We start from the raw sequence: 15,943 nt of genomic DNA, 5'->3' as shown, positions 1-15,943 counted from the left end.
GCTGCTGCCCGATTGAAACGTTCCCATTTATAGAAACTGGCTGAAAACATTGGAATCTGAAGGGATCTGGTCACGGAGTGGAGAACGTCACTCCAGACACGAAGGCTGCTTTTCCCAGAAACCATGGCCTGAGAGATAGACCCAGGCCCTGACACCAACTCACCATGTGACCATGAACAGGTGTCCCACCCGAAGACATTCCCTGCTCTCTCTAATGGTGCCAATTTCATCATCATCAATTCATTCTCTCGACCATATCTAGCACCTCCCCTGTGTTGAGCAAGACATTAAGGGATAAATGGTGAGCAACCCTGGGGTCACCAGGGCAGTTTCGTTGGGGAAGCCAATAAGAAAACAGAGAATTGCAATGCACCACGATAAAAAGCATAAGGGCAGAAGTGTAAGGGCTGGAGAAGTGCAGACTTGACCAGAGGTCACGGGCATTTTCCACATGAAACCTCAGCTGAGTCTTGAAAGGTGAGCAGGATTAGCTGGGTTGCGGGGAGGGGAAGAGCAGGAAGAGGAAAGAACTCCAGGCAGGGGACCAGCATGTGCAAAAGCCCGGGGCAGGGAAAAGCATCCAGGCTTTCTCAGGAGCTCAGTGATAGGCTCCCAGAGAATGAGGACAAAGGTGAGGAGGAACGGGGGCAGGTAAAGAAGGGCGCTGGGTTCTCTGCAGGCGGCTGCTGCTTGGCTCCATCCAAAGTGAGACAGCCCAGGGAGAGACTAATTGAGAACTAGTGAGGAGGAGGCTCTGTGCTTGGGGAAGGAGGAGCAGTGTCCTCAAAGAGAAGGGAGCAGAGGGGAGAGGAGAGAGCACCGTGGCCACAGCCGTCCGTTGCCTGCTCCCCCACTAGCTGCAGGGGCGATGGAAGAGGAGATACCTCCCATCTCCCGCCTCCTGTCTCCTCAGAGCATCGCCGCCACTTAGATCCACTGGAACCTGCCATTGCAACTTCCCATTTTCAGCCCTTCTAAGCAGGTGAAGAACAATTTATTGCATATCAACCCAGGCTCGGCGCTGTACCCCATACTTCACGTGCAAAATTGATTCATTTCAAAAATCACACTTGAGCACCTTCTACCCAACAGCCAATACAATTCAGACACTGGTGACATGGCCATGAACACAAAATGAACAAGCTCCTTATCCTTAAGGAATGTGAATTCTTGGGGTAGGGGGAGAGAGACAAAAGCAAATGTGTAATAGGTCCTAAGTGCTCTAGGAAAAGTAAAACCCAGTGAAAGGACAGAGGATGATGGCTAGGGGATGGTTAGAAAGGGGGTCGTCTGGGCTGAGACCTGAGGGAAGTGAAATGAACCACACGGAAATCTGGAAGAAAAATGTGTCACATTCAACGTGGACGGAACTGGAAACCATTCTTCTCAGAGAAACATCACAGGAATGGAGAAACAAGTGCGTGTGCTCAGTACCAAATTGGAACTAATCGATCGACCCGTAAGTGCACATACGGAAATCAATCTCATGAAAATCAGGCTGTGGGGGGGAAGGGTGGGTAAAATCACACCAAATGGGTACAATGCACACTGTCTAGGTGAAGGGCATATTTACAATGTTGACTCAATGTGTACAAAGTTCACAGATAAAACATGTGGCCCCTAATATTCTGAAAATTTTTTTTAAAGATAAACCAAAGATGTGTTATACTGAGGAAAAGGCAAGTGCAAAGGCCCTGTGGCAAACATGCTACTGGAATGTTCCATCAGTGAGGCTGGGAAGCAGGTGCAAAGGTGTAGGAAGGAGGGGACCAGGTCAGAGAGGTGGCAGGGAGGGAGACTGTTACCATGGGAACTCAGCAACGTGGACTACTATTATTCCATGTTACAAATGAAGAAACTCAGTGTTAAGGACTATGCCCAGGGTCCCCAACCTTTTCTCAGCAGAGCTGAGATTCAAACCCAGCCACTCAATCTCTACGCATGTGCCTTCTCCTTGCTCCCATAGAGTGTGTATTGTCAAGGCTCTATAGATAACTCAGAACAGATCGATAAAATTCCACCCTTCCCAAAGTTCACTCCAACCCCAATAATTCCACATTGAAAATCGTAAGGGCATCCTAAGGACTCCAGCAAAGATTTGGCTCCTTTGTTCATAATAGCAAGAAGCTGGGAACAATACATTCTCCCTAGTGATGGGGAACTGGCAAATAAAAAGGCTATAATACTTGAATGTAAAGGATATATCATGCATGATTATTTAAAAAGACATTGTAGGCTCGGCACCTATAGCTTAGCAGCTACGGCTCCAGCCACATACACAAGAGCTGGCAGGTTCGAACCCAGCCTGGGCCTGCCAAACAACAATGACAACTACAACCGAAAAATAGCCCGGGGTTATGGCGGGTGCCTGTAGTCCCAGCTACTTGGGAGGCTGAGGCAAGAGAATTGCTCAAGCCCAAGAGTTGGAGGTTTCTATGAGCTGTGACGCCACGGCACTCTGCCAAGGGCAACATAGTGAGACTCTGTCTCAAAAAATAAATAGATAGATATTGTAGCAGAGTATGCAAGGACAGGGAAAGATGGTTAAAATATGTAACTGAAACTAAGCACTATGCACAATAAGGATTGCATTTTGTAATAAATAATGTAGAAATACACGCAGTGGCAAATAACTGGAAGGAAATAAACCAAAATGTTAATAATGGCTAACCCAAGGTGTGGGGTAATGGATGGTTGTGTTTTTCTTTTTGCTTAGTGGTATTTAATACAATGAATAGAAATAATTTCTGCAAAAAAAAAAAAGTTTGTATGTGCACATGCACGCATGCTTACACACACACAAAGGTGGCCAGAAAGGTTGGCCAGCCACTGGGCATAGGGGACCTGGGTTCCTCAGCCCCCACCCTACTCTCCAACACATGCAGAAATCAAGGGTCTGCATGTGACCATTAGAGTCAGGCTGGAGCCCCTAAAATGAGGCAGCTCCCTGGCCAGAACTGGAAAATTCAGGGCATACTGGCAGCCTCACCTCCCTTCTCAACAAAGACTTCAAAATACAGCACTGGGGGGTGAGGCAGGGACTGCGGAGACACATCAAGAGGAGTGCTGGAGCATCAGGGTAATTAGCGCTCAACTTGTCAAAAGACCTGGTGCTATTTTTAAAATCTTTCCAACACATTGGTTTCACAAAGGATTCCAAGAGTCCTTCTAAGTCCACCCAGTGCTTTAGGAAGGCAAATGAACTAATAATTTAGTGAAAATCACCTGTCCTAGGAGTTTAGGGGAAGATGCATTTCCCTTGCCCCTGCCCCATACAGTTGCTACCCTTCCTTCTGGAGATGAGGGGGGAGTTAAGCCAACCAGAACCTTCTCGCCTGCTCCACTGTTTCTTTCACCCTGGGAGATACCAGGAGCCACTCACCGACCTGAGTAAGTGCACTAAACCCCCTCTTGTAGGAGATGAGGCAGAGCACTAGGTTGTGTCTTCAGTCAAAGCCCAGGCAACTGTGGCCCTCAGACGGAATCTGGCCCACTTCCTCTTTCTGTCAATAAAGTTTTATTGGAACATAACCACACACATTCACTTACATACTACCTGTGGCTGCTTTTATGCCATTATGGCAGGGTTGAGTAGTTGTGACAGAGACTGCATGGCCTGCAAAGCCTAGAATATTTATTCCGGCCCTTTACAAAGAGTTTGTCTTCTTACCTGCCTTAGGTGAGACTCTCTCAGAAGCAGAACTTGAGATGAGGATTTGGGTGCAAGCAGCTCATCAAGGAAATGCCTCCAGGAGCAACCAGGAAGGGAGTAATGAATGCGGAGGAAAGAGATCAAACGAGGGAGTGACGTCAGGCAAAGAAGCAAAGTCCTAGCTCAGCCTGGCCCTGAGGGAGACCTTCCCGGCCCTTGCAGGTGAAATGGTTCAAGTGGGCCCTGAAGAAGGCAGCAGGTGTGAGCTGTGAAAAGCGAAGCCCACAGCAGCTGAGGGGGGTTCCCAGGGCATGAAATGGGGAATCCAGGGGATCTGGGGAGAGCTCTGAGAGGGTTTGCTTTGGCTGTAATTAATGGCCCTATTTATCCAGGTTTTACGGGGACAAGTCATCGTGCTAATCATTCTATGTACTTTTCCAAGTTTACTCCTCGGCACAGTCTGAGAAGTGGGAAGTGTGTGATGCCCACTTTGCAGCTGAGAAGTAAATAAGCGTGCAAGGGAGGTGCTCAGCCCCCCTCTGCCCCCGCAGAAAGCACACACTATGGGCAAGGGACATGCATCTTGAATGTGGCTGTGTGCTGAGCTGGGGAATGCAGGAATCACTGGGGACTCTAGCATGTAACTGGGAGGAACTAACTGAGCCCCCATTGGTGCTTCTATCAGGGGGGTCAGAGGAGGCTCTGAGGAATCTGGAAGAAAGAATGGGAGTTGCCAGGTTGGGGGAAGGACACAGTACATGGCTCGCACAAAAGCTAGCAATGGGGACAACAGGTCACATTCTGGCAACCTGAAGAAATCTGGTTTAGGTGTCTACTAGGCCAAAGGGGGCCAGAATGGTAGGGGGGCTGTACAGGATACAGATCCAAGGTAACCAAGCTGGTGAGCGTTCTACACAGGGAGCTCTGTGGTGAGGCTAGCATTTCAGAAAGCTTACCCTGGTTTGGAGTGCAACTTGGAGAACAGAAACCAGAGGCAGCCTCCGGGTGAAAGTGTACTGCAGCTGTCCAGCCAATTAAGGCCTGAAGTAAGAATAGCTGATGTCGCAATCTGTGGGGTGCAGAACAGCAGTGGTCAGGCTGACCTGACCCTGCTCTCACTGTGACTGCCCTTCAGATCCAGGCAGCAGAGAGAAGAGGACAAAGGTACACAGCTGGACAGAGGTGAGCAGTGGGTACCCAGAGCCCTGACGGCAGGCAGAGCAAGCTTCGAGGGCAGCAAAGGCATGAAGCTGGCTGTCGCCTATCTTCTGGGCCAAGCCTAGGGGGCTGGCCTTCTGGGTACTGCCTTGGGGGAGCAGTGCCAACCCCATTGTCCTGACATGTTCGCAGATTCCTTGTACTCTTAACCCTATCAAAGGAGCCTCTGCCATCAAGAGTTAGGTCCACCCCTGGAACCTGTCCTTGGAGGTTCTGGGAGCCACTAGGGCACATGCTACCCATTCCCAGGTGGTTCACCCCCTGGAAGAATCTATTTATCTATTTCCTTTGGTCCCGGACCCTGAAGCTACCCTTTGTAATTGCAAATCTCTCTTTCTCTCCCCACACTGCATGGATGTACGCACACACAGGCACACACAGGCTACAGGTCCTCAGATTCCACCACTCAGATTCATTCCTTCAGTCCAACCTCCTGGGAGACGGAGAGTGCAATGTATTAAGTCACTAACACCTTGGTGTGAACTCATTGACTTGTTCCCAGTGCATTAACCGGGTGTTAAGAAAGTCCCAGGCATTGAAGGGAAGGCTTACTGGAAGATGTGGGACCTCGGGAGACAGGGGGGTGCAAACAGGGAGGAAGCAACTTTCCTTCTACCCTGTCTTGTTCAGCCCAATAGTCTTAGAAGGAAGTCAGCAAACTTTATGGGAAAATGACCAGATAATAAACATTTTCAGCTTTGTGGGCCCTAGAGTCTCTATCCTAAGCACTCAGCTCTGCCATTGCGGCATAAAAGCAGCCCCAGATCGTAAATAAAGGGATGAATGCTGCTGTGTTCCAATAAAACTTTATCGGTAGACACTGAAAATGCTCATGTCTTATAATTACCACAATACCCTGTTCCTCTTTCACCTTTTTGCCTAAGCATTCACAAATGTAAAAGCCATTCTTAGCTTGCAGACCACACAAATGCAAGCGTGGCCAAATGGGCCTGTGAGCCACACTTTGCTGACCCCAGATCTCATCCAAATGCCCTCTCTGCAAGGACCTGCCCTTAGTCTTTCTCTGCAGTACACCCTCCTTTCCTCCCCTTCTCCAGGCTTAGGGGGGAAAAAAGCAACTCCTTGTTCTGCTGCTCTGCCCAGTGTCCCTGGGGATCTGCTTTCAAGCGTGGTGGCAATGGCAGTGACAAATGGGCAGCAATGCAGAACAGTGGCCTTGGGGGCCATGCTGGTTGACTAAGAAGCGAGTCCAGGTGGGCTCCATCTGCCGGCCCCTCCCCAGCCCACCTCTGATGGATCAGGCACCGCGAGGCTCATCCCCACACTCCAGGGTCACTCTTTAGGTGCCTCTCTCAACTACCAAGGGGATTCATTGTTATTATCACCATCTGTCTTTCAATAGATCATCCCCATTAATAAAAATAACAGCACGCGCTTTTTACTGAGTACTTTGTCTGGGCCGGGCACTGCAGAGACTTTCTATAGCAAGTGCTCACAAGTGGGCCAGGCTCTGTGCAAAGCGCTTTACATGCCATAGCGCACAGGGACCTATGGCTTCAGTACTATTACTAACTTCATTTTCTGGACAAGAAAGCGGAGATTAGAGATGTTAACTACCCTGTTTTCCCGAAAATAAGACAGTGTCTTATTTTAAGGTGTGCTCCCAAAGATGCGCTAGGTCTTATTTTCAGGGGACGTCTTATCTTTCCTGTAAGTAGGTCTTATTTTCGGAGGACATCTTATTTTGGGGGAAACAGGGTATGCCCAAGGTCACAGAGCAGGGTAGCTCTGTCTCACTCTAAAGCCAGGTTCTTTGTTGCTGGGGTCCCCTGCCCGGATCTCTCCAAATTTGTATTAGGATCCCAATTCCCCAGATGCAGAAATAGAAAATAAAGTCTTGGTCCAAGTACGCACAGTTGATATCGGGGGCGTGAAGTGAGCATGCTTTGCCGGCGTGCCATTGACATGCAGAGATGCTGGCACCACCCAGCCCTCCTATGAAAATGGACATGTTTCTGGAAGCTTCAGAAAGGGAGGGTCCTACAATGAATGTCCTACACTTGTATTTCCAATAAGTGGAGCAAGACAAATTTCTGAGTGAGAGCAGCGTGTCTGACTCTGCAGGTCCAACCTGCAGGGCCTGAGACGCAGAGTCCCATGCAGTTGAGTTATTGCCGAGGCTCTGACAGCAGGAGAAGGGGCCAAGCTGACCAGCCTGAGCTGCAGGAAGCTCTGGAGGGCAAGGGGCCAGGCCGTGATACCCGCATCTTTGGTTGTCCCCAGGTGGGGGTAGGTGTGGAGGGAGCTTCTCTGGGCAAGGTGACAATTCCCCAGCACCCAGCGCTCACAGCCACTGGGGAAAGGCACACACACTATTTTTAGAAGGTACCTCAGCACACAGTGCCATTGGTATCAACCGTGAGCTGGAGGCCCAGGAGGCCCAGGCATCCTACTAACTGCCCCTAGAACCTCTGGAAAGTCACATGCCCTGCCCTTCCCTATCTGCTGCGGGGGCTTCTCCTTTGCTCCCCTCCAGCCCTGGTGGGACTGGGCTGGCTGAGGCTCAGGTTTCCAGTCCCTGTATCAGACCTATGGCAATCACAGCCAGACCGGAAGGCTCCAGGAAGCACTCGGGCCCTTCCAGCCCCGGCCTGCTATCCTGTCCGCCTTCCCGGGGCCTGCTGAAGAGGGGATTCCCACTGACGTGTTCCGTGCTCCGGAAGACAGGCGGAAAGGCAGCCCTGAGCCAGGCAGCAGACGGTGCTGTGGCCCCCAGCAGGGCCAGCAGCTGCCTCTGGAGGGCAGCCTGAGTGGGCTCGCGGCCCAGCACTTGATCACCAGGAGCTGAGCTGGCCAGGTCTGTGCAAGGGGTCATTTCTAGCGCTTGCAGAGGGGTCCTGACTCCATAAGTGGGAACATCCTCTTCTACCCTTCTGACTTTCATTCTTTCCTTTATTCATTCAACAATTCTCTGAGTGCACACAGGCCATGCATTGAGCTGTGAGCTGAGGAAAAGCGATGAGCAAAATAGACAAAGTCCCTGCCTCCCTTATAGCAGGGAGAGGAAAAAGACCTGGGTGCAGCAAGCTCACTCAGATAGGTGTGCAAGGAAGACAGTTCCTTTGTTTAACTGTAACTGGTCTGATCTTCTCAAGTGCCCCGATCCTGGTGGGAAGGCGAGGAGGTGAGGAAACCCTTTAAACTTGCCAATTTATGGTGCTTGCCAAAAAGTCCATCTTAAGAGGAGCCACCTTCACTTTTGGTGAGACTAGGGATGCAGGACTTGAAGTGGAAGGCCATGGGCGCCATCAGCCTGGAGCCATCACCACCGCCCTGAGTGGGAGGTGGGCTTGGAGACGGCCCCAGAAAGCCCCCATGGCCAAGAGCAGCCAAGTATAGGAGACCCAGCCCCATGCACTCTCAACACCACAATTCCCAAACTCACCCCTCCAGCCTAGATCTCTCCTCTGAGCTCTGAGTCCACAAATCCACCTGCTGGGTCGATTCCTCCCTTTAGATCACATCAGTCAGCTCAGACCTCTGTAACAAATATCAGAGGTGGGTCACTTACACAACAGGAATCTACTTCCCCCAATCCTGGAAGCTGGGAAGACCAAGGTTAAGGAGTCAGCAGATCTGGCATCGGGAGGACCCACTTCCTGGCTTGCCAATTGCCATCTTGGTGTGGGGCTGACTTGGCAGAGAGAGAGAGGGAGGGAGATCCGTGTCTCCTCCTTTTTCTAAGGGTTCTACCCTACTCATGAGAGCTTCACCCTCACGACTAATCACCTCCCAAAGCCCCCTCCTCCACCCACTATCACACCAGGGGTTAGGCTTCAACATCTGAATTTTGAAGGGACACATTGAGTCTATGGCACATTGATTCAAAGACGACTCCAACTCAACACATCCAAGAAAACGGGGGTCTCCCTCCCAAATCTAGTCCTCCATCAGCATCCCCCAACCAGGAAGCATCTGTTCCTCTCCTGGTACCCAGGTCAAGGGGAGAAGCTCCCTCTTCCTCGCCAGCCATATCCAACTCACAGCCAAGTCCTATTTGCTGCTACAGTGTTCCTAGACGTTGCTCTCCACATCCGCCATCCCTTCCCAACTCCCAGGTGTGCTCAGCTGTCCTGGACAGCTGGGGCAGTTGCTGTGTCCACTTAAGCTTTCCTCTACGCATCCACTCCAAGCCCAGGACCTCCAGTGAGCCTGTAAAAAGGCAATCCCCATCATGCTTATTCCCGAGACAAAAGCCTTTGGCAGCTCCCAGCTGTAGCATCTGGCCCTGTCCACATCTCTAGCGTTCCCCCCAAGCACCCCACTCCCACCTCATATCTGTCACCCTTTTTCCTTACAGTTCCTCCACCACGGAGCCTTGGGGCATGGAATTTAAACCCCAGGAATGTTCACCTCTTCCCTTTCCCGGGTTAATTCCTACCAATGCTAGATAGGGTCAGATCCTGTTGTTCATCCTGTTTTCACTTTTATAATCAACTGTGTGGTTTGGGTCAATGCCTTTCTATTCCACTAGAACAGCAGTTCTCAATCTGTGGGTTGTGACCCCTTTGGGGATCAAATGACCCTGTCACAGGGGTCACCTAATATCAGATATTTACTTTACAATTCGTAACAGTAGCAAAATTACAGTTATGAAGTAGCAATGAAAATAATTTTATGGTTGGGGGGTCACCACAACATGAGGAACCATAGTAAAGGGTCACAGCATTAGGAAGGTTGAGAACCACTGCCCTAGACGTTAAACTCCTAAAGGGCAGAACCATTTCTGTCTTGCTAACCTTTGAATCCCTAGGGTCTAGTACAGTGCCTGATGCAAAGTAGATTGGTCAATCGCTATTTTTGGACAGCATGAATGGACAGACTCTTAAATGAGTTCATGAGCAAATGAAATTCAGCCCTTATCTTTTAGTGTCTCCTTCCAACATTCCTGCTACATCCTGGGGAATCCTAGAAGTGGGACGCTGCCCCTCTAGGGACACTTTTCCCATCCTTGGTAAAAAAGGATCCAAATTCCCAGCCACCTGGAAGTCCTATTCTGGCAGGAAATAGAGCAAATTGTTTGCAAATCAAGCCCAGGCAGGGCTCCCTGCCAGGTCCCCAAGCAGGGCCAAGCCCGCCTCATATCGATGCCCTGCAGATTCAGAATCATTTACTGCTATAATTCCTTTGGTCCTCCTTGCCCGGGTCTGGGCTTTCTCTTTATCCTCCACCTTCTGTCCTTAGAAATCCTGTCTCCTTCATGGAGAGAAGTTATCAGCTTCCACCTCAGCTCAGAGGAGATTAAGGGACTCTTCTAGATTTACAAAACAGATTGGTAGATCTAGAATCCAGTTATTCTGAGATCGCACCCAAAATAAAAAAAAAAAAATAGTGGCCAGTAACCATTTCTGTGTGAGCCACCGTGCTATGTCATTTCTATCCGTCATTTTATTGAATCACAACAATCCTTCTGTGTAGGTTCTATCAGGGTCCCTGTTTTCTTCTGGAAGAACCCCTCTAAGGCTTAGAGATTTGAGAGAGCTCCTAGAATTCATTTACTAGATTGGGGATCAGTAAACTAAGTCCCACAGGTCAAATCCAGGCTGCCATCTTTTTTTAAAAAAAACATTATTAAAACAGTCATGTTTCTTTATTTATGTATCATCTGTGGATGTTTTTGTGCCATTGCTGCAGAGTTGAATAGTTAAGAAAGAGAACCTATGGCCTTCAAAGCCAAAATAATTTACTACCTGGCCCTTTACCAAAAAAAAGTTGGCCAACCCACCTTTTAGATGACCCCTCTCTGCCACCAGGCCCTTTCTTTTAAATTTGGATCCATTGGCCTGGATTACAGAAAACATGTCCCACTCCCTGTTGAGTTTCCCGTGTGGAGCACCCAATACTAGAGGTGTCAGTTAACGCCCATGCCCATAGCTGCTCCTAAGGGGAACAAGCCCCTCTCTGCACTGCTCACCACTCTCCCACCCTTGCCTCCTACCACAGCTGACTGGACCAAGGGATGGGTGCCCAGCCCCAGGTGGCCTTGCACGGCTGTGATTTCAATGGTGTGACTTTCAGGATGAGCCAGACCAACCAGAGTCTTTCCTTGGGGGTGAAAAATAGGGAAAAGAGAGGCCCTGGCTTTTAGGGGAAATGGAAGGGAGAGTCTTGAGGACAGTAGGGCTGGTGACCAGGAAAGGCAAGATTGTGACAATGCTTGCCAGGAGGGAGGGAAGAAAATGGAGGCACTGTGCACACAGAGACACAATCTGTGAGGGAAAAGCCCTGGTGCTCCGAGACCAAGAGAAGCTCTGGCTGCTAAACATTACCCAACTCCCGAGGACAACTGTCTTCTTTGTGAATTGTCAGTTAGGCCTTATTGGTCGCAAATGAAAGTAAACAAACCATAAATGAACTAAACACTAATGCGTGTATAGTGACTCATAGAACTGAGAAATCCAAAGGTATCTCAGGCTCAACTTGATCCAGCAATTCCAATAATGTCACCCATGACCCAATTTCTTGCAGTCTCTCTGCCCCGCCTTTTGCACTATTGGCTTCAGCCTCAACCTCTGCTCTGGGCCTTCTCACATCTCTGGCCAGGCCAGACTCTTCTTCACTCATGGTGTCAAGATGGCTGCACTAATTCCAGACCTCACGACTTCATCCCAGAGTGTCTGCAAAATTAGAGAGAGAGCCAATAGCTCCTTCACGTTCTGGGAGATGATTGATCTCTCATTGCCTCTCCATGAACCACTTGTTTTGGCTAAAATGGGAATGGGCTGCATTCATCGGATTGAATTTCCCATTACATGCTTGTCGTTTTCTCCTATGTGGTAACATTTGAATACTTATTATATCCCGGGGCCTGTGTCACCCTTTACATGCATTACATTCTTAATGCTCACCAAAGCCCACAAGGTAGTTACTAGGATTATCCCCATTTTACTGATGAGGACATCAAAGCTCAGAGAGGGTGGTTACCTTGCCCAGGGTCACACAGCCAACACATGGCAGGACTGCCGATATGCAGCAGATCCAGGAGCTGAAAGGGGCCTGTGGGATTCTGGAGCCTGAGATCTCAGGTTGTGCCCTTGCCTGTTGGGGATGGGTCACTCAGTAGCCCCCTGCTACTGCTATTCCACCTCCTGTTGCTACCCTGGTGACCCAGACCCCTTGCCCAGGGGGAATTGTCTACAGATCTCAAGCTTCAGACCGAGTTATTCTAAAGTCCTGCTCCCACCTCTGGATTCCTCTGGATTGTCTTTCCTCCCCACCACCTCAATCTGTTTCCATGGAAACTGCTGGGCTCCTGCATCCCTTTTATCCTCCTTTCTGGGAAGTAAGGCCAGCTCTCTGGCGCTCTGATAGTCAGGCCTGACCATTATAAAGACCAAAGAAGCAATATCCGGAAGAAACATTTCCAGGCAGAGCGGGGACCAGGTCGGCTTTCTTATTTTTCTTTGATGTGCTCCAAAATAACACCAGGTGCTCTGAGGAGCTCTGCCAATTACCGCAGCCCAGTGGATACTGGCTGGAAAGTTGTTTGTCATCTGTTTTCTGGCATATCACCATCTCACAGTCACCGGGCCTCCCTCCCTTCTTGGGAGAGCAACTCGGGGGCCTGGGGCAGAGGGCCAGTGTTGAACAAGTCTTCCTGCCAATCTGTAGTGGTGGATCACAGCACTCGGGATGCAGCTGGTGGGTGCAAAAGTGAGGATGGTTCCCAACCTGTCCTTCTAGAGAAGGGGGAACCAGCCATCAGAGAGCTGGGGAGCAGCCTAGAAACAGTGGGCCAAACATGGCATCACTCTTTGCCACTGAGAGAGGTCCTGTGGCTCTGGTGACCAAGATCTGGGAAGAAGAACTTTATAGACACAGTGCCCAGGAACTTGGCATCTGCTCCACAAGGGAAACTGGAGGAGCCAAGAATTGTCAGTTGGTTCTAGGTCTTGGTTGGCTGTTCATATCTCTATGCCTTGTGTTCCTTATCTTTAGAATGGGCCAATTCTTGCATTGCACACCTCATGGGCTAGTTGTGAGGATCACACAAAGCAAAATACTGTGAATCCCTCTGTAAAGGCATTTTTAGGTATCCTCCTGGTCACCACACCACCATAATCATCATAAAGCTTGAGGGTCCTGGGAGAGATGGGGAAAGCAAAACTTCAAACATGGAGAAATACTACAAGAGCCTCAATTTACTAAGATGTGAACATGAGCCTGGCTCTGCCATCTCTGCTTTAAAACACATTCTTTGAAGCTCCCTTTCCTGTCCCTTAGATAATTTCTTCATCCAAGTCCATGGATTCAGTTACTTAAACATGGTCTAATCCAGCTTAAAACTCCCTTCTCTTCTCCAGTTCACAGCTCTTCTCCTCTCCCACAGCAAACTGGACACTGGGCTTGGCTCTAGCACTAAGCCTGGAGAGGTGGCTGGGCTGACCCCAAGGCAGCTTCTCTCTGGTGGGGTCAAAGAGATTTTCCTACCTATCGGTCACCCATCATTTGCAGGAGCTTCCCGGGTTCTGGGCTCTGCACAGTGTATCAAAAGTCTTCTTGAACAATTTTCAGCTCCACTCTAACTTCCTAAAACCACTGGATGATCGAAACAACCTGCACATCTCTGAGCAGGGTTAGGCTCAGACTCTGCTTTTAAATGCCATGCACCTCTCCTGGGAGCCACAGCAATTTCCAAGGGCTGCACAGAACCGTGGTAGTGCTTATCTTCCTTCTAGATGTGGGACAAGACAGTGGAGGCTGCTTCTTTTGGCCTTCGGACAAATCAGGAACAAGCTCCAGAATTCTGCTGGCTCACCCCCACTCCAGAGCCAGCTGGCTCACCAGTGCCCCTTACTGCCGGCCTCTGGAGGGGGTTTCCAGAGGTGCCTCCAACAAAACTCGGCTTCAGGGGAGCCAAAATGCTGCACCCCACAAGCCAAGGCTCTACCGTCTCTCTCCAAATCAGGTCACCCTTAGCTGGCAGTGGCAGTGGCAGAGGCTGGAGGGCTGAGCAAGCCACACAGATAAGAGGCACCTGGCTCTTGTCTTTCTAGGCGTGACCTCCATGCCACTATTTCAGAGCAACAAGAAACATTCCTTCCAACACCCCGTGTTAGCAAGAATGCTCACCTTTGAATTAAGCGCTTACTGCTGCCGGGGTTCTTGCTAGCTAACTGCTCAATGACATTATTTTTGGTCCTTACACTGACATTGTAAGACTAGTATCATTACCTTTATTTTTACTAAGGTTCAAAGAGATGGAGCAGCTTGTCCAGGGCCTCACAAGCAGCAAATGGGTTCTGAACACACATCCCTCTGACTCCGGGGCAGGCACTCATAATTCCTAAATGTGAATGCCTCTATAGGACTCAACTTGAGGACAAGGGACCAAGGGACTTGCTTGGGCTCTTCAGTCCTCCATGAGCGTCTGTCTGGGAGAGTGTCTGTCTGACAGCAAATGAGCTGTCACCACCACCACCACCCTAGATCTGGGGCAGGTGAGAGGGGCAGAAGCTGAGTCAGAGGAGCCTGAATGATAGGTGTCAGGGCTGCCGCACAGGCTAAGAGCTTGTGTTCTGGAGACAGCTTCTGTCTTCACCTCATGTTGGGGTCAGCCCCTCTAGGAGCCATTAGCCAACCCAAGGGAGGGATGCTGAGCAAAAACTTTCTTGCCAAGCCAAACACGATCACTGGTTCCACAAAGGGCAATGGAAACACAAACTCATTTAATCCTCAGGACAATTCTAAGGATGCCTGTTTTGCAGAAGGGAACAATTGAGGCAGACAGGTTGTCTAATTTGTCCAAGACTACACAGTTTATTCTGGGATTCAGACCTCAGCAGACTGAGCCCAGAGTCCCTGCTCTTAACCACTGAAACCCAGTGGCTCAGGTGAAGTCCTCAGCCCTGGACTCTCCTCTGGCAGCAAGGAGCATGGAGGCATCCTGAGCTAGACTCCGCTCTCCTAGTCTGCTCCTAGGGCAAAAACAAGTGATTTTGGAAACTGTACTCCATATTGCCCCTTGGAAGCTCACTCTGGACTCACTCCCCCTTCCAAGGGACCATGTCCTCCTGGTCCTGAGATTCCCTCTCCCCCAGCGACCTCCTTTTGGCTCTCACCTACTTCCTTCCCTTTCACTCCCCCCTTGGAAGGCAGTTCAGCTAACACTCATTAGCACGTGTTAATGAGCATCAATTCACGTCTCAGTCACTCTGGGAGGGGACAAAGGAGGGATGCTGCTGCCATTCTGGGCTTAGGGTGTACACAAGGCCAAAACAGACCCACCCTAGGGCTCAGATCACCAGAGAAGATGGGGGGAGGGCCCCGTGCCCTGCTCGGGGAGTCCTGTCTGCTGTCTGAAAGATGTGCTATTGGTACCTGCTGCTGTTTCCTCTGAGCCCAGCTGAGAACATCCCTAGGTCAGAGCTGGACAGTGTAGGCAAATTTCTACCAAGACCCAAGATGGCTGAGGTTAAGACCTAGTCCAGGAATATCTAATTCTCTCCCCCACCCCGCCCCCCGGCCAAATGTTTGAAAGCATGTCCAGGGTGAGCCAAGTCCCAGGGGTGGGGAGAGGTTCCCAGGGGAAGGACAGCCACCACCTAACAGACAGGAGAAACCCTTCCCCCACTCCCACCTGAACCTTCCCTGGGAGCAGCTGATTCTAGCTGCTTCCCTCTACAGCCTGGAGAATTCGTGGCTTTTCCACAAGACCACACCCCATTAAGTGGCCCAAGTGGAGCATGGAAAGAGCATTAGGTTCAAATCCTAGCTTCTCCGCTTATTTGCAGGGTAAATCATTAAATCACTTTAAGTCTCAAGTCTCTTGTCAGAAAAGTGGTCCCTGTTCCTCCTATGAGAGAGTCAGGTGAGAGAAAGCATGAGAGAGACCTAGTGACCTCTGAAGTCCGAGTGCCAAATATTTGTCAACTTTGTATCAGCATTACTATTAGCGTTGTTGTCACTACTGGCTGCGAGCGATACCTGGTGGCCGTACTAGAGATGGTCAGAGAGGCGAGGCAAGGGCAGCCTGTCTCCTATTTTCTCTGAAGAGCCTCCAGTGTCGCTGGCCGGGAGCCGAAGGGTCTTGGTGCGGACGTGCGGGCCCGG

At 50.1% G+C, this 15,943-nt stretch overlaps 1 protein-coding gene across 1 annotated transcript in view; it reads right to left on the bottom strand.

Moving 5' to 3' along the window:
* CMTR2 (cap methyltransferase 2) overlaps positions 1 to 3,784 on the bottom strand; it is a 52,249-nt gene extending 48,465 nt beyond the window's left edge. The window contains exon 1 of the mRNA XM_053606864.1: positions 3,671 to 3,784. The gene's annotated coding sequence lies outside the window, so the exon portion shown is untranslated. The remainder of the gene's footprint in view (positions 1 to 3,670) is intronic.
* Positions 3,785 to 15,943: the final 12,159 nt, after the last annotated feature.

The sequence above is a fragment of the Nycticebus coucang genome, chromosome 2 (genome assembly GCF_027406575.1).
Source record: "Nycticebus coucang isolate mNycCou1 chromosome 2, mNycCou1.pri, whole genome shotgun sequence".
In the NCBI taxonomy this organism is placed as follows: Eukaryota; Metazoa; Chordata; class Mammalia; order Primates; family Lorisidae; genus Nycticebus; species Nycticebus coucang.
The sequence above is the reverse complement of the archived record's forward strand: the minus strand, read 5'-3'. Positions and strand labels throughout refer to the sequence as shown.